This window comes from Fukomys damarensis, unplaced genomic scaffold (genome assembly GCF_012274545.1).
Source record: "Fukomys damarensis isolate Sample0158 unplaced genomic scaffold, DMR_v1.0_HiC HiC_scaffold_14, whole genome shotgun sequence".
Lineage (NCBI taxonomy): Eukaryota > Metazoa > Chordata > Mammalia > Rodentia > Bathyergidae > Fukomys > Fukomys damarensis.
This window is the reverse complement of record NW_022900926.1, coordinates 53,010,952-53,036,176: the sequence shown is the minus strand read 5'-3', so window position 1 is coordinate 53,036,176 and position 25,225 is coordinate 53,010,952. Positions and strand designations below refer to the sequence as shown.

The 25,225-nt window shown below is 37.5% G+C and overlaps 1 long non-coding RNA gene and 1 pseudogene across 1 annotated transcript in view; one reads left to right on the top strand and one right to left on the bottom strand.

Annotated features, from left to right (window-relative positions):
- LOC104868490 overlaps positions 1-25,225 on the top strand; it is a 284,470-nt gene that overhangs the window by 85,578 nt on the left and 173,667 nt on the right. The window lies entirely within an intron of this gene.
- LOC117286089 lies at positions 13,788-13,877 on the bottom strand (annotated as a pseudogene).

Genomic DNA, 25,225 nt, shown 5'->3' with positions numbered 1-25,225 from the left:
CTGATGGGATATTGTCTTTTTAAGTCTTCTTGAAGGTGCCTTAATTACCACTAAATGATATTGCTTCTTTTGCTAAAAAATTAAGTGACCTTTGAAGATGCAAGTTGACTGTACATCATAAAGAAATATTAAAAGAGATTGGGCATTCACTAACAATCAAGGCACATAAAATGATCCATATTGGCCATATTGAGTTAAGTCAATTTCCTGGGTTCTAGGGCTGTGGAGCACATTGATTCTAGATTTATAAACTGTTCATAGTTACTCAGCATTTCTAGAAAGGTTCTAATCAAGGTGGGATGACAGTTCCATAAACAAGTTTCTAGTGGTTTGTAGAGATTTGTTAAAATGTGACTACTTCCTGTCTGCCTTGTGTGATAGAAACCAATATTTTTCAGGATGCTGTGTTTCATCCCTATAAGGATTTTTTTCACATTCATAATGCTGATACTTACATGTAAGTTGTCCATGTTGCAGGAAACAGAAGCTATACCTACCACAGAATCTCCTTAATATTGTGCACTTAAACTGTGGCTCTTATTTCTGATGTTGAAAGCCATTTGTCTTGTTATTGTACATAGACACATTGTCTCTAAATGCTGCTTCAATTGCAGAGAATGTAGCCAAAATAGTATTAAACAGTAACAGTTAAAATGTAAAGAAAAAAATAACTTTCATGAAGGATCAAGCTACAAGTTTTTGTGAAGGAATCACAGTTTTTAGTTGTAGCTTACTCTTATTTGGTAAAGAAAATATATACCATAAAATTCCTTTGGCGTGATGTTTTTAAAATCCATCACTATAAGCAAATGCAAAGTAGCCCTATAATTTTTCTACTCTGAGACCAGAGACCAGAGAGTAACCATGTATGAAGAATAAAAATTTTAGGACAGACTCAGACATAAACATATATGGCTTTATATAAAACTCAACTTGATTTCTATTTCAGATACTTAATTCAAACAATCCCTGTGATCTTCTCAACTGCAACTCTTGTCTTCCTTACTGTATTATTTAGTTCCAAAAGACATTGTAGGGCCAAGGCATGGTTAAGGAAAATTTCTTGATTATCACTTATCACTGTTAGATTCCATGGAGACATGAGATCTTATCAGGACTGCACAGTCATGGCCCATATAATCTCAGGATTTACCTTAAGACATAAGTTAAAAATAGCAAATAAAACCTAAACAACAGAAAGCATATGCACATATTCTGAGAGAGGCCATGGATTTGACTTAGAAATTTTTTAATGATAATGATGCAAAAGCAACATTTATTCAGTAGATATTGTACTTCAAATTTTGGCCTTTTTCCAGGTTAGTGATATGCAGGACAATACTCCTTTATAATCCTGAGCAGTGGGAATGAGCTGCAGCTCCAGACATTTACATGAGCACAGCATCAACACCCAATACTCTACAGTGTGTGTGCATTGTTGACCTTTAATATTTTCAACCTTTGATGGGTGTATTGAAGCATAACCCCATCAAAAGTCAAACAAGACACACATGTGTAAATACCAAATAGTTTCTGTGGTGTGAATAAACTATAATAGTACATAAGATCATAACGAGATATTTGACAACGTGAAATAGGAAGAAAAGGGCTAAAGGTGTAGGGAAAGTGGGAAGAGTAGGGGAAAGCTAATAAGGGAAAAGAAAAACATATGAGAAAATGAAAAAATGGAAATAAAGAGTTTGTAGAGAGGACGGGGGGAGGGGATGAAGTGAGGGCAGGGACAAGGGGGAAAATGAGAACCAAGACCTGTCATGTAAAGGTACAAGATCCCAATAATGAATGTAACTGTACTGTATACCTAAAATGTACCAATAAACTCAATGAGGAAAAAAAAGTCAAACAACATCTGTAATAAATAGTACAGAAGTACATAAAATAGAAAAACAATAGAGAAAAGTAAGTAAATCCAAAAAAATAAGCAAATAAAAATAAGTAAAAAAACTCCAAGAATATTAATAACATTGATAAACTTCTAACCACATAGATCAGGATAGACAGAAGAAGATGCAATAAACCTACATAAAAAATTGAGAAAGATGACATTACTACAGATTCGACAAGTATTAAAAACAAATTACGAGAATATGTAACTGTTTTTGTTCCTATAATTCAATATTTCAGCTAAGGTGGACAAGTTTAAGTCACAAATTATCAAAGCACACTCAAGAATAAATATATAATTCAAGTGGCCTTCTATTAAAGAAATTGAATTTATATTTAAAAACCTTCCCAAAAAATAAAACCTGAGGACAACATAGCTTCATTGACTAATAAGGAATAAACAACACTAAATCTGCACAACTAAAAGAAGAGAGGGAATATCTCAAATCATTCTGAAAGCTAATATTACTCTGATATCAAGCTAAGACATTACAAGAAATGAAAACTACCGACTATTATCCTTTATGTGCAGATGTAAAAGAATTTTCACAGTAACAGCAAATCAAATACAATATATAAAAAGAATGTTATAACATGACTCATTATGGTTTATCTCAGGAATGCAAGGTTAGTTCATCATATAAAAGTTGCTATGTTGAAAATATTAAAAAGGATAAAATGCTGTTATTTGTGATAATGTAGATGGAACTGGGAGACATTACATTAAGTGAAATAAACACAGCAAAACAAGTACCACATGATCTCACTCATCTGTAGAATCTAAAGCAGTTGTTCTGATAGAAGTTAAGAGCAAAATGGTGTTTACCAGAGACAGGGAAGAGCAGGGTTGAGGGAAGGATATGGAAAAGCTGGTTACAGTTACATAGGGAGAAATAAGCTCTGGTATTCCGTTGCACAGTAGGATGACTGTACATAATGATAAAGTGCCGTATATAGATACCTAGCAGAAAATATTTTTAAATGTTTTCACCAAAAGGATATGAAAAATACTGGCAAGGATAGTATGCTTACCCTGATTTGAACATTATACCATAGATATATGTGTTGAAATATTATGTGGTACCCCATAAATATGTATAATTTTATATATCAACTTTAAAAGGAGAAATTTTTAATTAAAAAGAACATCCTGTAACAGCAAGAGGTGCTGGATGGCATAAGAAATGTAGCAATAAGATTAGATATTATATTTTTAAGTCACACTTGGATCCTAATCATGAGACTGAACATTTGAAATTCATTTAATAATTAATGTTCAGTATTTAAACCCTGTATTCCTCCTAGGTTCTTGTGTGGCTACAGGGAAAATTGTTTTTAGATCTGTTCTGTTTAAAATTGTAGTGATGAATTTTACTGGCTTTCATTGATCCTTTTAAATGTTTATAATATTTCACGTAATTATATTTTTCATTTGTTATTTATATTATTATATCATTGGAGAAAAAGAAGCACCAATATTAAGTATTGATTACTTCAAAATCATGAACTCTATTCAGCAAAGCTAACTACCTATCAAAAGACCAAGAAGAAATTTAGTGAGAAAACATACCTAGTAAGGATGCTCTGGTATAAAATTATTTACATTTTAGGTTAATTAAGCTTTATTAATATTCATTTTGGATGAAAAAATAAAAATAAAATCTAAAAAGAGAAACACCATGAAGTTGTATTAATAAATGTAGAATATGATAAACCAAACCTAATATTCATTCCTGAAAATTTTTTTTCCTCTATTGTAGGAATAGAAGGCAATCTCTTCAGCCTGATAAATGAGTGCTTTTTATTTTTTATTTTTTTTTTGGTACTGGGGATTGAACTTGGGTCTTTGTGCTTGCAAGGCAGTTGGCAGAACCACTGAGCTTCATCCCTGGCCCAGCCTGATAAATGAAATCTATAGTTAATATATCTAATCATGAGAGATAAAATACTTCCTCTTAAAATCTTGATCAAACAAGAATGTCTGCTCTCATCACCTTTACTGAACATTGTATAAGATTCTAGATAGTGTAATAGGTCTAGAGAAAGGAATGAGACATTCAGATTGGAAGAGAAGAGCAAAACTTTTAACTCAGAAATTACATGCTTCCCTATATAGAAATCTAATATATGAACTAAATAAAAATTGCAGATTAGCAGTGGACATCAGAAAGTGAAAATTTAAAAACAATACTATTTACAAAATATTAAAATGCAAAGTGCTATGAAATAAATCCATAAAAATATGAGGATCTAGACATTAAATACTAAAACAGTGTTCAGTGATACTAAAGAAAGCCTCTTGTGTCTTATACTCCACTACTTTGAAGATAATACACAGTGCAAAAATATACTATTATCTTATTTATGAAATTCTGTTTTATTTTTTCTAAAATAAAAAAAATTAAAAGCCTCCTAAAGAGGGAGAGATTATCTTATTCTTAAGTCAGATGACACTGTTACGATACATATTCCTAAATTGATCTGTGGATTCAGTGTAATCCCACTTTTTAAAAATAACTCAGTAGATGTTTAAAATATTTTATTTCATTTTGGTTTTACAGGTTTATCGGTTCTATTTTGGTAGCTTTGTACATTCATATAACATAATTTGATTATTTTTATCCCTGTTAGCTGCCCTCCGCCTCCATTTCAAATTTGAGAAGTGTTCAATGTTGTATTTTGTTCATATCCATCACCTTTATTCTCACCCTTTCACCCCTTCTCCCTTCTTCTCTCCTTGTCTAATAAGTCTCCCTTCTAGTTTCTTGTCATCTTTTTTAGATTCCACATATTAAGTAGAACATGTGATATATGTCTTTCTGAATCTGGTTTATTTCACTAAACATGACAAACTGATTCTAAAACTCATATGGAAACACAATTTAAAATAACCCTGCTTCCAAAAGAAAAAGAAAAAACAAAAAGCAAAACTTTTAAAAAGAAAGATGGAGGGCTTTCAGCACTTAATTTCATGACTTACACAAACAATAGTAATGAAAGCAGGGTGATAATTGGGGAATTATTTGTAAAGGTTGACAAACATCAGTAGAACAGAATAAACTCAATACATACAGACAACTAATTTTTGATAAAGGTGATTAAATGGAGAAAGTGTTCAGCAAATAATAATGGAACATTTGAATGTCCATAGGTAAGTAAAAGAATTTCAATCTATACCTTTCACTATGTTCAAAAATTAACTCAAGATCATAAGCCTAAAATGAAAGCCTAAAACTATTAAATTGGTTGATGCAAACATAAGAGAAAATCTCTATAACCTTAGGCAAAGATTTCTTAAATACAATAACAGAAACATTGTCCATAAATGAAAGGATTAATGCATAAGATTTCATTAGAATTAAGAACTGCTCTTCAAAAGACAATTTTAAGAGATTGAAAAGATACTCGAGTCACAGACTTGGAAAAATTACTTGCTCATTGCAAAGATGATAAAGAACTGTGATTAGCTTTCTTGTTGCTGGAACAAAATACCTGAAGAAAGAGAGGTCCATCTGGTTCATGGTTTTAGAGGATTCGGTTCATAGTCAGCTGGTTCCAAAACAAAAATGGCAGGGTGAAATGGTATGGAAGAGGAAAGCTGCTCAAAGTTAGGAAGCACAGAAAGAATAGAGCCAGGGATAAGACTACTTTTCCAGATGACACCCTCAGTGACTCACCTCTTCCAACTGGGCCCCACTCCCTAACAGCACATTCAGCTATAAATTCATCCATATTAATACAGGGATAAGTAGTGCCTTCATGATCCAATCATCTTCAAAAAACCCCATCCCTGAATATAAGAGAGTTTTGGGGGACATTTTAGATCTAAACCACAACTGTTTTACATACAATGAACTATTATTCAGCAATAAAAAGAAATGAACTCTTGGTACAGTAACCTGGATGAATTTCAAAATAATATCCTCAAGAAAACATAGTGAATAGTTTGATTTTATTTATATAAAATTCTAGAAAATATGCAAACTAAACTATAGTATAAGAAAATAGATGAGAGGCTGCCTAGCAACATAAGGCAGGGAATGAGGGAGGAAATAAAGATTACAAAAAGACACAGAGCAACTTTTTAAAATAATGTTTATTATTTTAATTGTGATGTTTCATGAATGTATACATGTGTCCAAACTCATAGTACTGTGTACTTTAAATATAAATGACATTTCTTTTTTAAAAAGGCTGTTCTAAAGCACTATGACTCTTGAAATTCAAATGCTTCTTTTTCCCTCTCTCTTTTCTGTGTCAGCTCTTCTCCAAGGCAATGAATGCCACCAACCAAAGGAATGACAAAGTATTTGAGTTCATGCTCAATGGAAATAAACGTACATTTGTGTCTCAAAGTGCATTATAAGTACTGTAGTCCAGCATCAGGAACATCGGACTAATGATAGCTAATCAGGGGTGTTACATAGCTTCCATTTTGAGAAAGTTCTTTTGGTGTCATATATATATCCACCTTCATTGTGAAAATTTACAAAGAGTTAGGGGTTCCTTGAACGTCTAACTTAACTGGAGGTTCCTTGAATGTCTATACACTTAACATCCTATATTACTCTTCTTCCTCTCTCCTTACTTTCCCAGTAAAGACCCACTGCCATTGTGCTTCCACCAAACCACTCACTCTCTTACATTCTGTAAGACACTGAAAAGTTGTATAATAAATTCAGGTTCTTTAATATTATAGTGGTTCAATGTGAATCACTGTGTATGGTGTAGAATTTAAGAACATAGACACTGGAGTCAAACTCAGTTCAAATCCTAGCTCCATCAGTAATTAGCTGTGTGATCTGAGACATATCACTTAGCCAATTAAAGCCTTATTTTCTTAAGCATAATATTACCTAGTACTAGATTAGTTATGAGGATTAAATGAGTCAATATCAGTAAAGTACTTAGAACAGTATCTGATACATGGTGAACAGAATATAAATTCTCAAAGAAATTAAATACCATTACTTGGGCAGTGATGGCGAACCTAAGGCACACTTGCCACAGTGGGCATGCAGAGCATTCTGTCAGCACATGAGCCAAGTCACCCCAGCAACTGAGCATTGGACAACAGTTTTTTCTAAACTAAAACCTCAGTATTCAGAGGTTTTTATTGTTATTTTTCTTTTATTGAGTTTATTGGTACATTTTAGGTATACAGTACATTTACATTCATTATTGGGATCTTGTGCCTTTATATGACAGGGCTTGGTTTTCATTTTTTCCCCTTGTCCCTGCCCTCCCTTCACCCCTTCCTCCCCTCCCCATTTACAAATACTTTATTTCCATTTTTTCATTTTCTCGTATTTTTTCCCTTATTACCTTTCCCCTACCCTTCCCACTTTCCCTACACCTTTAGCCCTTTTCTTCCATTTCACAATCAATATCCAGGTTTGATTGCAGCATTGGCACGCTGCAGTTAACAAGGGTTTTGGGTTGCAATTCAGGCACTCCTCTCTAAAAGGTTCACTATCACTGGCCTAAGAAGTATTGTTTCAAAATGAAAGATGTTTATATCAAGAGAATGAGCTATTGGGCATGGGATGTAGTTCTGTGGTAGAACACTTGCACAGGATGCATGAGCCCCTGGATTTGATCCCTACAATTGGAGGGAGAGGTATGGGGAGGGAAGATGGGCAGGCACCTTAACCCTCCATTATAATCCATAAAGGAATAAAAGCATTTTCTTAACCTATCTGATATTCACTTAGCTGGGTGCGCACAACTTTTGCCCCTACATCAGCCCACTATGGGATGCTCAGTAGCCCATCATAAATCTGTGGAAGTGCTAATGTCACTTCCTGATGTGGATTAGCAGAGCACACTACTGCCCTCACAACTTCAGTCCTGGTTTGGCATCCAGTCTACCCAACCATCTCTGAACCCCTAAGGCTGCAACAGATCATCTTTGCTGTGGAATCAAGCAGTAATAAGTATTTGTGCTAATGCATTTCCACAACCTCCTGGGTGAAAGCTTAACTCTTTCAAAGATATGTAAACACGGACTAAAGTGCTCATTAAAAATATTTCAGAGCTCTTAATCAAGGCTTTTAAAAGGCAGTGGACCTGCAGTGTCCCAAACTGCAAACTTTCTCTGGCTTTTATTTATTCTTCCAGTGTCTAAGCCTCGTTGAGAAGGACACTATATCCAAAAGGATTAGAAGAGTTTCCTGAAACTCTTATTAGCCCATTATTGGCAGGAGGGGATATACCCTTAGCCAGTTTATTCTCTTTTAAGTTGTTCATTAGGAAGGTTTTCAGGCTTCTGGGTCAGTAAATGCATTGTTACCTTTTGGACAGCAAATCAGGTTAACAACGCAGCTGATTTCCATCTGAATCCTTGATTCTGAGACCTCAGGGACCCTTTTATTCAACACTTTTCCTGAAATTCTTTATTGAGCACTGGCTTTCAACAAGACCGTAGGGAATTAAATGAGATTTGCAGTTCAAACCTTGCTCTTCCAGACCATAGTAACCATATTTGGCAGCAATTGTCCCCCTTACACCCCTGTTCACAGAACTCCTGTTGGAGGGGGGAAAGCAATGTTTCTGACCTACCCCTAGGAGAAGGGTAGACCTCTAAGCCAAAACCAGCCTTCAAATGCCAGCTTGGTGTCTTATCACATTTCTTCCTCAAGAATTAGAATTGACAAGGGCTGCATTTAGCTGGACCCACGGAAAACACATTGACTTAGGCTGCTGGCCATTGGGGGCCGCATGTAAATAGAAATAAGTAGAAGAGATTTTTAAATGCAGAAAGGAGGCCATAATGCAGGGTGTGAGAGAGCAGCTGCTGGGCCCAGAAGCTGCCATGGCCCAGCTCCTATGATTTCTCTCAGTCTTCATACTTGCGTCATATTACCTATTGATTTGTGAACTTATGCAGGTTTCTATTCTATCCAGCAAGTACTGATTAAAACTTGTGATTGATGTTTTTAATATACCCTCTGTCTAGGAGCAAAGGATTCATAGATTGCCGTCTTCTGTATGTAGCAAGATTAGGCCTAAAGCGTGTTCAAACACACTGAAATCTGACTGATGGGGCCAATCTACCATGTATCTATTTGTATAAGCAATCTTATTGCTTCTTAGGAAAAAAATCATTTACAGAGAGAAAAACATTACTGCATGAAAGCTTGATCCAAAACCAATGCCCAGTACAGAGCAGATGCTGAACATTTTTGTTCAGCAAGGCATCTGACACAGAGCCCAGCCTGAATCTTTTGAAGAGAATCGAAATGAAGGGCTTTATTTCAAAAAGAAAAAGCAAAGCAGCCTTCATGTTTTTAAGTACATGAGCAGCACTATTTGGTATCCTAGTAATTGAGTAATTCCTATGCTGGAGAGAGGTTCCACCCAGGTGTTCACCATAAAACCCAATGAAGCTTACGAGAGTCCAGTCCCTCTTGGTGGGAGCAGTTACAGCCTCGACAGGTATCTGTGGTCACAGCCTAGGGATTGGTGGCCCTGTGCCCACATAAGCAAACACCCCCAGGGGTGGCAGACAGAAACAGCCAGTGTAGGCCATGGGGGACATAGGAAAGAGAATATGGTAACTAAAAACACGTGACCCATACAAGTGTGTGTGATATCCCAGAAACCCTCAGCATTGGAAAGGAAGTTAAAATGTTTTGAAAATCCTGTATTAGCTGGTAACCCCCCTCTTTTCTTCTCTTTATTTTATACTTTACATTGTGTAGCAACAAAGTAAGGTCATATGTGACAAACAACATTTTCTTTTAATTGTTCTTCCATCTTCTAGTATTCCTTGCACTCCTCTGATTTTAGATTTAATGAACAAGGTCACCCCAACTCTGGGACATCTTACAAACATTCCTATCTTCTACATTCATCCACTTTCTCTTTGAGTACTGAAGTTTCTTGATTTATTTTGTTCATCTTCCAAGAAAATTTATTTCCAAAACAAACAATGGTGATGATACAGCTGGGCAAAGCCTCTGTCAAATTACAGTCTTCAGATACTCCTGCCATAGGATAGCAGCACAGCAGAGGAAAAACTGGGTTTAAACTGAAAGTTTACCTAAAACAACCATGCTAAGCAAAAGCCTGAAGCCCCTGCTTTTAGCAAGCTAGGTCTTCCTTGCTATGCTAAGCACATGTGGGAAGCAATGAGAAATACGAATAATGCTTTGAAGGAATACAGTTCATTCTAGAAAGATGAAAGCATTTTGCAGGAAGCATTCTCTTTAATTCATGTACATCTTCTATGGCAGCAGTAGACAGGAGTAGGCATTTATTCTGGTATTCTGAATCCATTAGTATTGAGTAATTTGCATATTTTGGGGACCAGAAGGACACTGAAAATGAACACGGTGAAAAGAAGAAATGCTTAAGAGCACCTTTGGCCACCATCAGGGTAATGTGGTAGCCATGGATGACACTGTCTACCCCTGTCACCACACTGAGAGAAAAACCTTGGGATACCGGACAAGCAACAGTCCAGCCTGGAGTGCATATATGCAATGTGATAGAATGGGAAGAGATAAGAGGAATACAGGAGAGAGAAAATAAGGATAAGGAAGGAGTCATAGGGTCAGAATGTAAAGAACTTTGAGGATTTGTATGAGCCAAGTTTGAATTTAATTTGGTAAACCACTGGAAGTTGTGAAGATTTTAGAGTAATTTTGTGTCAGAACTACTCTTAGAAAAACTAACCTGAAAACAGTGATATAAGATTTAAAGAGGGAGGGCCAGGGATTTAGCTCAGTGGCAATGCGCTTTCCTTGCAAGGTCAAGGTCCTGAGTTTGATCCCTGGTATTGACAAAAAAAAAAAAAAAAAAAAAAAAAAAAATAAAAAAAAAAAAAAAAAAGATTGAAAGAAGGAACAGACCTAAATACTAAAAAGAAGCCCATCCAAGAACCAGGCTTTGAACATGAGATCTTGACTCCTGAAACCCTGATGAGCCTCCATTCTCTGAGCACTTCCAGAGTCACTGACTGTTAAGAACCTTTAATACTAGATGCTTATAGAAGTAGAAGGATAGGAAAAGGGTAAGAACCAGTTCTGTGGGCTTTGGGGCCTCACATTGATGTCTCAAGTTGAACTGTCTATGGTGGCTGAAGTTCTGATCCTCAAATCTCTACAGTAGGCTACTCTTTGGGCAGCCAGTTTTAGGAAGTCTGCAGCCTAATTGACTTTCTAGCTTTGCCTACCCTTCAATTTCTTGACAACCCTCTACTTACTTAACTGAATTTCCCTATATGGACCCCATAGCCCAAATAACACTACTTACTTCAGCATTTATTTATGAAGCAAATCACGTTTAAACCATGATGCTACATACAATGGCTAACCTATAGCGAACAAGCTCCAAATGCCCTACCTTTTCTGACCTTGTGGGTTCAATATAAACCACAGGCTTTTAAAGCTGTTTTTACTGTTTTTAACCCTAAAAAGTCTCTCCATTTAGTAAACCTAAACAATCTGAACTACACAGACCTGCCTTTGTGTTTTTCTTTGCTTCATGTTGTACAAGAAGGTGTGCATTATTGGTTTGTACCATTTATGTTGGTAGCATACTCCTTGCCCTAGTTATGACAAACGAAAGAGTCTACAGACATTGTCAAATGCCCCCTGGGATGGGGACAAAGTTGCCTATGGCTAAGAACTACCAGTTCAGAGGGAGCACACAACTTTACAGATACATGTTTTATGGACTCTTGGCCATCTGAGCATCTTACAGGAACTCAGCACCTTACAGGAAATGCTTCTCTGCATACAAGAAATGATGCTCCCCAGGCCCTGGGAAATGAGGACCCGGGCAAGAAACAGGATCACCAAAGGAGGGGCACCAGTTTACTTCCTAGCCCCAACCAGGAATGGAAATACCGGGGGAAGGTATCTTCATTAGATCGTAGTCAGCAGTCTATGACTTGTAATATTACAAGTCTTCCTGACTTGTAATATTCAGGTCTATAATCACATTGGTGTCACTGCGAGTGGAAGTATTTTTTGGCAAGGAGTCACTGACTTTTGTCACCCACGTACAAAGGCAAAGAAGAATGAAAAAGAAGAGTGTTGGCATCAGGGTGCTCTTCCTACACTAGAGATCTTATTCCATTTCCAAGAATACCATGTGTTTCCAGTTATTTGGCTCCAAGGCAGAGGTGAAGTGATAAGGATGAAGAAAGGGTAGTCACAAAAGTAGCTGCAATTTTATCTGCATCTTAAGTCATGAGTGTAGAATTTAAAAGAGAATAAATGTTAATGAAGCTTCAGTTCTTCAGAGCTTCATAAATGTACCAAGGCTCATGATCTGTCCTTATCTTTATAGACTGATAAAATACATTTTCCAGTGCTTCCTGAAATGAAGGTAATTCAGGAGGACCTACTTAAACTAATTACACTCACCAGAGACAGATGTATGAGCTGGGTCAACATATTTATTCATATTCATAGAAAGTAAGAAATAACGCCTTCAGGGCTTGGAATATTTATGTCTGCTCTCCAGACTCCCTCTTACTTTAATATCAAACTTCCTGTGGGTCTTTAAATACATAAATTTAAATACATAAATTTATTTATATCATTAAATAGAAGTTTTTATCAAGTGCCTCCTATGTGCCAGGTTCTGTGCTCTCTTGGAGGTTTCAATCTAGTTAAATTAATAATTACAAGCTTCCTTGCTGGCTAGTAAATCAGAGGAAAACGTATGAAATGGTTTTAAGAATGGATAAATGATTTTAAATGCATAGCAGAAGAGAGACCTGGTGTTTCTCTTTCAATGTGATATTTAAACTATAATAAATTCCAGTTTTAACACTTACTTGCTTATGAATAAAGGAAAACTGTCCCATCTCCTTTTGTACCAGCTTCTTCATTTGTACAATGAGGTAGAAACATCTTTTTTCTGTCCTCTGTAGCTCAAAGTTGTTGTAAGAGAAGTCCATCTGAAAGTCCTATGTACTAGTGAAGGAGCTGGTAATGGTCGTGATGGTGGTCAGAGTACCTGCTTGTGTTATATTTTATTCCATTCTACTCTACTCTCTATGTTCAGCCCTAGTTTAACAGAAGGAAACGGGATCAATGTCAGTGCTACAGTCATCAAGGATTTCAGGGTATCCACTAATGTAAAAAGTAGAACCAATTTGTCATAGTATTCAAAAAGATCATTTGCAAAAGAATGGAACACTGAGGGCCTGCGTGTGCCAGGTATGATGCATCTGTTTACAGAGGTAAAATTGGAAAATCTAGGGACCATTTCCGTGGATCCAGTCACAATTCGCCTCCTGTTACCTGATTCCTCTAGAAGAGCTGGTTATTACTGATAAAATTGTTAAGTATATATAGGGTTCTGTGACAGTTGCACTTGTCCTTCAGTAAAAATTGGGGGAGAAAAGGGAGAAAGCCAAGCAGATTGTCCATTAAAATAGAAGAAAAAATGTGGTTTAAAACAAATAAAAATAAAAATGCTTTTTCTCTCAAATCTATTGCCAAAGTTTTGCAAAAGGCTGTTATTAAACTTCAGAAAGTTTTGCAATATTATCTTATATTAAATTTCAAAGATCCATTAAGTGTCATTTTCCTGAAGTGAAAGACAAGATAGAGAGGACTAATTCAAGAAGGATAAAAATGTTACAAAAGAAATTATTTTTAAAGGTCATTTTTTTCTAAAAAAAACAGCTAAAAGCCTTTCATAGGAAGAAGTGGCTTGGATTTTAGCAAGTTTGCTTTCTACTCCTGAACATCATTTAGAGCAAAGGGAGACATACTTATGTTCAGCAAGACACAGTTAAGTCATGCTGATTTGACAAAGCATCACACTTTGTGCGTTTTTTAAACTGTTTCCTTCAGCTTCCTGTCTAAGTATCATTGTCTCCTTGTATCTTTACAACAAGCTCTTGTCAAAGCAGGTCACTGGAAAAGTGCTGACATCAGACAAAAAGAGGGACAATGATTTATTTATTTACTGTACTACACTTGATCTTAGCCAAAAGGCCGAGAAGCGATTTTTACTGTACTACAGTAGGAAACACTTTGTAAATTCTGGAGTCATTTTTTAATTGTCACAGCTTGAGAGAGGTACAACTGCCATCTAGTCAGTAGAGGACTGGATGCTACTAAATTCCTTACAGTGCCAAAGATAACCCCCATACAACAAAGAATTATCCAGCCCAAAATTTAACAGTGCCTTGACTGAGAACCTCTGATGCACTGATTCCCCTTCTTTTCCTCCCAACCACTGCTCTTTTGATAATTTACATGTTGATAGTTGTAGGACCCACTGAGCACCACATCAGACCCTTTACATAGGACAGTTCTAATGAATGTGTTGTTTTCCCTCTCAGTCATCCTTTATTCATGTTAGGTGAAAGCATATGGAGGCCTTGCAGCCCCCAGATCACATGAAGAAGATTAAGAACATTGCCATAACCCTGCTTATTTTGGCTACAGTTCAATCAGATTTCAGAATTTTTCATGGCATCCTCATCGTCTCACTTTGCCAGGCATCGTGAAGTTGAAAAACAAGCCCCAGTGGAATATGTTCACATAGATCTCATTGTGTAAGAGGAATCACAGAGAACTGGATAATGCAATTGTGAGTGCCTCTTAGTAGAGAGAACAAGAGTGTCTGCCACAGAATGAAGCCCAACGACAGGCAATGCTGAAGACATGTTACAGGTGGACAGACATGCTGCAGTCATCTTTCGAAAATGGTCCAGATTTACTCTCACAAAACTTGAATCTGTTCATCACACTCTTCTGTTAATCATCTTTCTTTTTGTATAGCTACATAATTCCATCAAGCAATATGGTTTGAAACAGAAAAAAAGCCTGTGCTACCTTTCTTCATTTAACTGAGCAGGTTTTACTTCTCTATCCTGAATTCCATCTAGCCAAATAAATACTGTCACCATAGAGCATGTTTGTTGATGAGGAAAGGGCATTATATCAGTGCTCTCTTAGAGTCTTTCGTCTGCTGTTTGATTTTGTGTATTTGATACACAGATGTTTTTTTAACTGCTTTACCTCCAAAAAGTACTGCTTAGAGGCAATTTCCAACTGTACAACAAGCCTCTTTCCTCTTCAGCACATTTTTGCTGCATGGTTTGTTTTCTTCCAATCCCCTGTTGATATTTTCAAGGAGAGGAGGAGAACAGGGAGGGAGTGGAGCTGAGCTGCTGCATTTTTAGTTTATTCACAGCTGAGTAAGTAACTAAAGTCTGAAAGCTGGAAACCAATGTAGGGCCAAGCATTTGAAGAGCAGACTGTATAGTTCTGACATCTTCCCTGTGCCAGCCCTCCTCACAACCAAATCATCATTATAAAAATATCTGGTATTCACAGAGTGACTTAGAGTTTAACAAACACTTCCTATAATGACTCTCTCTTGTGACACTATGAAAAAGCAGGTATTATTCTCACAGCTAGCTGGAAGCCTGTAGGTAGAATTCACCTCCACCCATTACATCTACGGAGTTTGCTCCTTGTTAACATTATCAGGCCGGGGATTTAGCTCAGTGGTGCCACTGCCTGCCTCTCAAGCGCAAGGTCCTGAGTTTGATCCCTGGTACCAAAAATAATAATAATGGTGATAACAATAATAACATTATCAAGCTTATTTTATAGTGGTAGAACATATTATTTTCTTAAATGGAGCCTCTTTTCTTCTTCCTTGAATTCCAGCATTCTGCTATAGTAAATATTCTAAATATGCCATAAAGGCCGAGGGTATGTGAGAGGATCTGAAGAAAAATTTTGTCTGTAAAACTTGGAGCACTGAGATTCACACTCCTGATGTCTCTTCCTTTGCTTCTTAAGTGCACTTACTCTCTCACCTCGACCTGATGGAACCATGAGGCTGTGCTGACTTGCAGTCTCTGTGTGGAGAGCCATAGGCATGAGGACCATGTTGGTGAGTCTCAAGACTATGTATACCCACAGCTTGCACACAGGCAGTCACATTGTTTAGTTCTTTTCCCCCAGTATCATATGGCCAACCCTAATGCAGCACATAGATTCCTTAATGTAAATATTTTATCACCCTAGAGATTCACCTCTTTCTTTCTGTCATTATTAGTTAATTGCCAGGTATCACTTGTGCTTATCATAAAGCCATTTTGTAGGTAGATGGAAAACTAGAGACAGAGAGAGGCAGAGACAGGGCCAAAGCAAGGAAGAGAAAAACTCAGCCCATGTTCTAAAGAAGGTCTTCAATCAAAAATTGGACAAAGAGAAATGACAAAGTGTTCATTGACTTTGTCCTATGCTCCTAGTCCTGATTTGGGTGTTTTGTGTGTTCAGGCTCATTCAGCTCAAGGCAGCCATGTAAAAGCTTAAATTATCTCTATTTCAGAGACAGATCAGTAGGCAGCAGTGATGATCACCCAGCAGCAGTAAATGGCATGATCATGACCACAACAGATTAGGTCTGTTTCTATCCCTCCAAGATGCTTGTAAAATCATTGTACTCCAAAGGGGACCCAAAACCAGGAAAATAAGGCAGACTGGCACTACTGAGCCCTCAGTTAAATTCTTACACAAGCACTACTCAACCTGGTAACTATCTATTCCTACCTCTGGCTTGATCTGGCGCATTTGTTACCTGTCTCTGAAGACAAAGAATCTTGAACTCTGGCGTGGTGCCATAGGGTCACGTGTAAATTCTGTTTATCTAACAGGAAACAATGAACTTCCTTGTTTACAGAGAAAAGTATAGGTCTACAATTTAATGGATACCCCGACTGTGCCTAGCTGGATCCCAGCCAGTCACCTAATTTTTGTGGTCTTGATTTCTTCATTGGCCAAACTGAAATGGATACCCTGCATAGATTGTTAGCATCTACTCCAGGCACTATTCTAGATGCTGGGAACAGTGGTAAGCCAGATAAAACGCCTTTCCCCATAGCTCTTCATTCTACTGGAAAATAGAGGCAATGAACAAACAAACAAAGGTATTGAGTCCAGAGAATAAGACCTTCAAAGATAGTAAACAGGTAATAGAGAAGCAAGCATTGGGATAAAGGGAAGGCGGCCACAGAAGTTTTCTTTGATTAGGGGGTTTTTATTTGATAGCTGTATGGTAAGGAGATAACCTTTAAAACCCAAGGGAAGAATATTCCACAGAAGGAATAGTCAATGCAAAGGCCATGGACAGAACAGAGTGATCTGTTTGAGAAACAGAAAGATGGTCAGTTATGGGTAAAACAGAAAAAGCTGAGTAAATAAAATAAGTAGTGTAAGATGGCAGCAACTGGATCCTGTTGACCTTGTGCCGCACTGTTAAGAATAATACTTGCCTTCCTGGCATGGCAACATTTATTTAAAAACTCAAATTTGATACATCTGGGACACTCTTCAGCTACAGCCTAAATAAGATTAAGTAGCACAGTCCTACATCCTGTAAACGTGTTACATGTTCCTTATTTGTTGACAAGTTCTTTACCAATGGTACTTATGTTCAGCCTTTATTCAGTCACTTTTATCTTGCCTTTGAGAGTGGTATTATTCAATCTAGATGAAGCCATGGTCCCTTCTTTTCCATGTAGTATTGTTTTCTGAATATGAAGAACAGAACAGGAACTATGGATGCAAGGTAGGAATATTACCCTCAGTCCCTAAATCCATTGCAAGAAGTAGTAGCAGGGAAAAAGTAGATATCAACCACTTATGTTTATAATAAAACACTTTAGGCATCTGTAGAATTTAAGAGTACTCCTTGCTTGGATTCAGCGACAAATCACATATTCCTCTCTTATTATATTTGCAGTTGTTTTGAGAAGATAGTTCTCCAAATAACCTGTCCTCTGCTGAAGTGAAAAAAACGCATGTGCAGTTAGGAAAAGGGGCAGACTGCCCTCTGTACTCATGAAGGAACACAAAACAGAACCCAGGCTGCCCAGGAATGGCAGCAGAGCTCTGGGAACAGGGGATTCATTAAAAATGTAAAATAAATGCAATGATTGCATGTGGTTATCTTCAGGGCATTTTGCTTTAGACCTCCTATGTGTTGGAAAACAGTACATCAAATGCCATAATTATTTTAAGATACAAAATTATTTAAATTGGCTAATGAATGCAGACCCTGACACACGTCTGGATATTTTTTTTTTTTGCATGTTTTTCCAGAGAGGGATGGGGTGTGGCAGAAGCTTTATTCATGAGCGTCATTATCTGCTCTTTCTTCTCCTCAGCCCACTCTAGACAGAATGCCCTAATCCTCATGATCATCTAGAGGCATAATACACGCTCACGTACATTAGCTCAATTAATTCTCATAAATGACATGTATATGTATGTGTGCATCTAATATCTGTATTTTAGCCTTATCATTCTCTAGAGTTTAAGAAAGCTAAACTCCAACAGTGTCAAGTGTCTTACCTAAGATCACATAGCCAGGGAAAAAAAACATATTCTCTTAAACCTAGATCCTCTGTTATCAGATCTGCTACTCCATGGCAGTGAACCTCACCTCTCAGTACACTGATCTAAAGTGAAAGGTCATAGTAGAAGGGTGACTTCTTTTTCAGAAGCGTATACAGCAGTTTCCAGGAAGAAAAGGCAATCTGTAGAAGAGCAGCTTTGTGCATAGAAGCCTTTGCTTATTCATCAGTGTGTCAGATGGTTTTTTGCCAAGCATGCTCTTTCTCCCCTCCCCTTCCTTCTACTGGCAAACTGATCCTGCTGTGGTTTTCATGCTTACGTCCAGCTGTCATCTCCCTCAAAGGGCAGCAGCTTCCATGAAGGGAGTGGAACATTATGGCAGCTGTCCTCACTCTGATCCCTCTAGTTCGAAGCTTCCTGCAAGAGATGTTCTTGCTGCCACCTCTTTGTTTTCTCTCTGGGACTTCTTGGATTGTTACTGTTGCTGCTTTCTAACAGAGGGTGAAGATTACGTCTACTAGGGACAGTGCCAAAAAACATATTTTTCTCCTTTTCGTGACCATTAATCTTATCAATTAACATTTAATATCTGCTGATGCATGATACTAGATTTTGAATTTTGTTCTATCCCAAGAATCATGTGTCTGATGTTTATCTGGATTAAAAAAATGGAAGTGATATAAACCAAGGAGAACATCAGAGTGACATGTATTCTGGGAACCAACATGAGGTTCTAGCCCCATCTTCTGAATAAGATGCCCCCAGAATAAATTAGAAGTCAATTATGGTATCACCAGCTCGAATCCCTCTGGTCCTTTCCAGTAAAATTTTAGAAAACTTGACCCTGTTTTATGATTTGGGGAAGGCTAGACTAACAGGGACTGTAGGAAATTGGGAAGTTAAGTGATGCCCAGATTCATAGTGGAAGGGGCTCTATATTTCCATTATTCCATCCTCCACTTTTTTCCTCTTTTAGGGAACCTGCACACAAGCCTGTCATTCTTGCTTGTTTCTACAGCACTAATTCTGTCAGGAGGAAAGATTTGCTATTCATTATTTGCCTGAGTGGCTCGGGCAAGGTGCCATGCAGGATGAAAGGAGGAAAAAGAAACCCCAACTCTACTTTAGCCTATACGGAGAGAACAAGTTTTGCCCAGTACCCATTTATGGGTTGCACATGCTAGCTCTTAGTACTTCTCACTCTCCACTTGAAAACTCGTTCAGTTTTCTATTTTAGCTAGGGTTTATTTTTAACCCCCATATTTCATCTCCTTTTCTCCCTAATATAACCGGAAACAACATCAGTTTACTTGAAGAATATGATCACAAGTCTTATGAAATTTAAGGGCTCCAGAGGTATTATTGCCCATTGTTTGCAAATACTTACGGCATGTAATTTTAAAGCCCAAACCTAGACAGTTCAGTTCAATAAATATAAAATAAGTGTGTATTTTGAAATATCTCTCATGTTTTTAATTTTTTATTTTTATTAGTATATGTTTTCAGTACATAGTGTTTACATTCCTTGTATGGAGTTGGTACATGTATATAACACATCTTAATTTCTTTTTTAATCCTCTTTTCCTCCCTTTCCCCTTCTCCCTCTATCTCTTCATTTCCTTCCCATTCAAGAAAAATTTATCTCCTTACTTTCTATTACCTATCTTTTATTTTGCTTTTTATAGTTTCAGTTTCCTATATTCTGAGCCCTATGTGAGACTAACAAAGATGAGTGACTTAGGCCTGAGGATTTAGCTCAGTGGTTCCACCGCCTGTCTCACAAGGGCAAGGTCCCAAGTTTGATCCCTGGTACACCCCCCCCAAAAAAGATGAGTGGCTTAAGTCCCTTGAGAAACCCACACTCTAGTGGAAAGTAATATTTTCTATATAATAGAATTGGTCTCACAAATGATAAAGCAGAATACCAAGGAATAATAACATTAAATCCAGCCTTCCAGAGAGGCTTCCTAGAGCTAAACTGGGTCATAGAAGGTAGGAAGGAGAAAGCCAGTAAAGAAAGAAAAAACAGGGACTGGAGGCACAGAGAATAACAGCAGCAAAAGCAAGACATGGTGACAAGATAGTACAGGAATGCAAAAAAAATTGAGTGCCACCAAAGCACAGAGCACAAGTCAGGATGGAGGACTGTGCAAACAGCGCTAAAGGGCTTGAATTTCATCCTACTGGCAACAGAGAGCCAGTATAAGGTTTTTGTAGGAGAGTAAAATGATCAGATATTTATGTTAGATTAATTATCTAATGGAACATGGAAAGTGAATTTAAGAGGAACAAGACTGAAGACAAGCTAACATAGAACGTCTTTCACTGAAGGATATATTAGAATCACCTGTGGAATATTTTAAACTAGAGATTTCCTCTAATTCATTCTTAATTTTTGAAAATAAACATGTTTTTCTTACATAGCAAAGAAATCCTGAAATATGCTCTCAACTGAGGACTACTAAATTGGGAAATAACCTTATAATGATCCAAATAAACATGTGAGAAGGACCTGTCCAGGACTGTGAGCATGGGAAGGAAATGAAGAGACAAATTTGAGAACTATGAGTATCTAGAAAGCCCAGTCAACAGATCTTGATCGTTAACTCATTCTGTAAGTATTAGGCCAAGCACTGTGCTGAGTGATTGAAACTTAGTGACAAAAAGAACTATACACAGCCTAGTGCAGAATTTGTCCACACAGTCCTAATATTTTTAGCAGCAGGAAAAATATGATAAAAAAATTCCAGAGACATTGTGGCCTCATACCAGCCTGACATGGATTTGCAGCCTTCTTGGTCTGCAGACTCTCAAAGAATTTGATGTAGACACCAGGCAGAACAAAAATAAATCCTCCCTGGAGAAACATATTAGTATTTCAGGTTTCAAATACTTCAACAGATAGTTTTCCAAGAATAATGAACTGTACAAAGTTAAAATAAATAGAAAAAACACACACAAAAAAGTAGATTTCATAGAATTGGACCTGTAAAGACTTCAGGTACTAGACATATCAGAATGTGTATATGTTTCTAAAGCATGGAATTTATCTTTAAATACACAAAGGAAATATTTGACAATATTATCAGAAACTATAAAAAATGACCTGGATTTCTGAGGGTCCACTTGAAATAAAAATATAATAACCAAACTTAACAAGTGAACAATTTTAATAGCACAGTAAAAACAGATGAGAGAATTTGGGAACTGGAAGATAAATTATCTCCAAGAGGGCAGCAGAGTTTTTCTGTAAGGTTATATAGTAGATATTTTAGGTTTATGACATTAAAAGTGTCTGTACTACTCAATTCTGTTTCACTGTAACTTAAAAGCAGTCACAAACAATGTATAAAGGGGAATGGCTGTATTCCAGTAGAACTCTGTTGACAGAAGCAGGCAGTGGGACAGATTTGACTGAGGAGCATTAGTTTGCCAACTGCTGTTCTAAAATTTGGGGGAGGGGCATTAAGAAAAAAAGAAGATAGAAAAAAGAAGATCTGACATCTACCTAATCAGATCTTAATTATAAGGCGGAAGCAATATTTGAAGATTTGCCTGAGAATTTCCCACAATTGATTAAATGGGTTGATTTGCTACTTGATCAAGCCCAATAGGTCCCACATAGAAAAAAGAAAAATTCATACCTACATACCCATCCTGAATTTAATACCATCAAAGATAAAAATCTAAAATGCAGTAAAGACAAAGACACTGCACAAACTCAGAGGACTCCTGATCACTTAGATAAGAGTGCAAATGTCAGCCCCTGGAGTTCTTTAAACTGGAAGACTTAGTTACTATGGTAGCTGATTTCTCAGTAGCAATAAAGGATACCATAAAGTAGTGAGATGATGAAAACCTATTTTGAGGCATGAGAGCAACAGGGAGTTTTTATATGGGTAACAGGTACAGATCTAGGATCTGGACAGCCATGAGGTTCATATACTTAGGGAAACCTTTTTTATGAAAGCAAAATCGTAGAGAGATAGTTAAATTCAAAGCCTTGGAGAACACCTATTCAGATGAGAGGCCCTAAAATTTGAGCTTCATTAGCTTCATATAAATGCCCCCTCTGTATCTGGTTTCCTTACCCTCTTGTGTCCAGCTTTCCTGCCTCGAGCATCAGTCTTCCCCAACTCACATATCAGAGTGATTTGCCCATCTGGGAGGGACCTTACACAGCTGACCCAGTGCTCCTCTTTCACCACACTTGTTTAGAAATCCTTGGAGCTGACCCAGAGAGGGCCCTTAATCTTGGATCTCCATCACATCCCAGGGGTCTGTAGGCCAGTTGGGTTCAGAAGTTACAAAGAAATGTACAAAGCATTAGTTGACACAAAAAATTCTTAAACTAGGTTTGAGCACCCCTATATGCTTCATTCAATGTATTCTGTGATACTTTTCTTGAGAAAAGACTTTTTTTTAACACTTTCAAGCTTGGGTTTTTCATATTTCTACATTCTCACTGTCTTCTGCTTCATTCGGGCCCTCACCACATCATAGCATCCAGATTTGTCTCACTCCCCTGTTCTGAGTTGTACAATGCCACCAAAAGTCATCGTCCATGAAGCTGCTTTACAACAGTTTTCCCCCACCACCAGCCAACGGATCTCAGTCCCTGTAATTTTCTCCCTTTGGTTCAAAAGCTGGGACCAGAGAGCCCTGGACTAGCTATTCAGCCTTGCTCTGTGACTTCTACCAACTGCAGGCCATGTAGGAAGGATGCTGAGAGACTCTCAAGCCACACAATGGTGACAAATGAATTATACAAATCCAACATTGCTGACTAGAGGAAGAGTCGCATCAGAAGTGCTTGGAGAAGATTCACTGAAGTCACAGGTACTCTGCAGTAGAAAAGGACTTACATCCTGAAACAGAAAATTAATCAGCAAGAACGTACACATAGCTCAAACCAAACATGTAGACTACTAAAAAAGGGAAGTGGTGCTACCTTGGGTGGTCCACACCACTGCAGCCCCACCCATCCTGGGAGCAGCCATTGAGAGGGCATGGCAAGTAGCCTCAGGAAAAAAATGAGCACTGCAGAGGCTGAACTCCTGGGACAAACTGCATATTCTGGCCCCTTCTTCCCACCACCTCCCCTCCAACATAGGAATGACGCAGCACAGCAACATCTTCACCAGTGCTCACCATGAGCAAGAGAACCCACCCCCAACTCTGGGCAAAGAAAGAATAAAAAGACAAACAGATCCTCAAGGGTATGCACCCCTGGACAGTCTTATGGACCCCTGCTGGCACACAAACTCACTGGTGGATACCATAGTCACATCAAGGAGATAACAGTCCCTAAACCACACCTAAAGACAGCATCAGATTCTGACTGCTGGCTAGAGGGAGACATCTCTTGAGATTGGGTTCATTCAGCTTTTTAGTGGAAGGGAAACAGGGGAAATTGGTGTGTCTACCTTCAATCAGTCTGCAACTAAGGCTAGAAGGGAATTGTGTGAACACTCAGACTTTCGTGGCACAACAATAGCATGGAAATCCCACACATATTCTTGGGTTCCTGCTGGATTGGGGCAGGGGATATGATTTAGTTGTTTATCTTCTCCTTGTCCATTTCATTTATTCAACTGAAGTTTCCATAACGCTATCATTTTCTCATTTTTTACTTTTCTTCCACTTCTTAAATTCTTTTCAAGTTTCTTATTTACTATATTCTCATTTGCTCCTCTCAGTTACTCCTATCTTCTCTTTTATTAACCTTCTGTTCTCTGTATTCTATTTTTTTGCTCTCCTTTGTCTTACTTAAGCCTGTCTTCCCTTGACTTTTCTCCATTTGACGTGTGCACAAATGTATCAACAGATTCTGACAAACTAGTAGCTTTCTTCAATCCCAGCACCTTACTCCCCTTAGATCCCATCTTTGTTTTTTTCCTTGCTTGCCTAGTACTTTTTAATTTTAATTTTATTTGTACAATTTAGATTTACATAATGATCACATTCATGATAGGGTATTTGTACTTGTACATGATGTGTTTTGTTTTGTTTCGTTTTTTCTCATTCTCCTCAGCTCTGTTCAACTCCTCTTCCCCATTGTTAATTACAGAAGCCCCATTTCCATTTTTTCTTTCTTTTCTCATTTTTTTCTTTTTCCTGCCTTCCTTTCCCCCTCCCTCTCTCTAGCTCCCCCTTCCTTTTGAACAATTATTTCACGTTGTTATATATTTTGGTCCCTATTTACATTTTCAGTTTCTTGCACCGGAGAGACAAAAATGCAAAAATGATACCTATACTTGTGTGGCCAGTTTATTTCACTTGAGAATATATAGCTTCAGTAGGGCCAGGGATTTAACTCAGTGGTGCCTCCACCTGCTCTGCAAGCACAAGGTCCCAAGTTTGATCCCCAGTGCCAAAAAGAAAAAAAAAAAGAATATAGCCTCAAGGTGCACCCATTTAGCTATAAATGTCTCATGTTTGTCCTTTAGGACTAATACTCCATTGTATATCTTCTTTATCCATTCATCAGTTGATGGGCATTTCGGTTGTTTCCAAAATTTAGCTATTACAAACTGTGTCACTATTAATGTGGGTGTGCTTATACTGTGATATGATGCTTTTAAATCTTTTGGGAAAATACCCAGAAGAGGGATAGTTGGGTCAAATAGGACCTCTAATTCTAGTTTTTTAGGAATATCCACACTGATTTCCAGAGTGACTACACCAGTTTACACTCCCTTCAACAACAGAGAAGGGTTTCTTTTTCCCAACAATCCCATCTTTTGCTGATGATTGATTCCTTGATATTAGCCATTCTTTCTGGAGCAAGATGGTATCTCAGTGTTGTTTTAATTTGCATCTCTTTAGTGTTCAGTGATGTTGAACATTTTTGCATATACTTATTTGCTGCGTGTATTTCTTCATCTGAGAAGTATCTGTTCATTTCAGATGCCCAGTTTTGGATTGGGAGTTTGATCTTTTTCAGTTCTTTGTATGGTCTAAATATTAGTCCT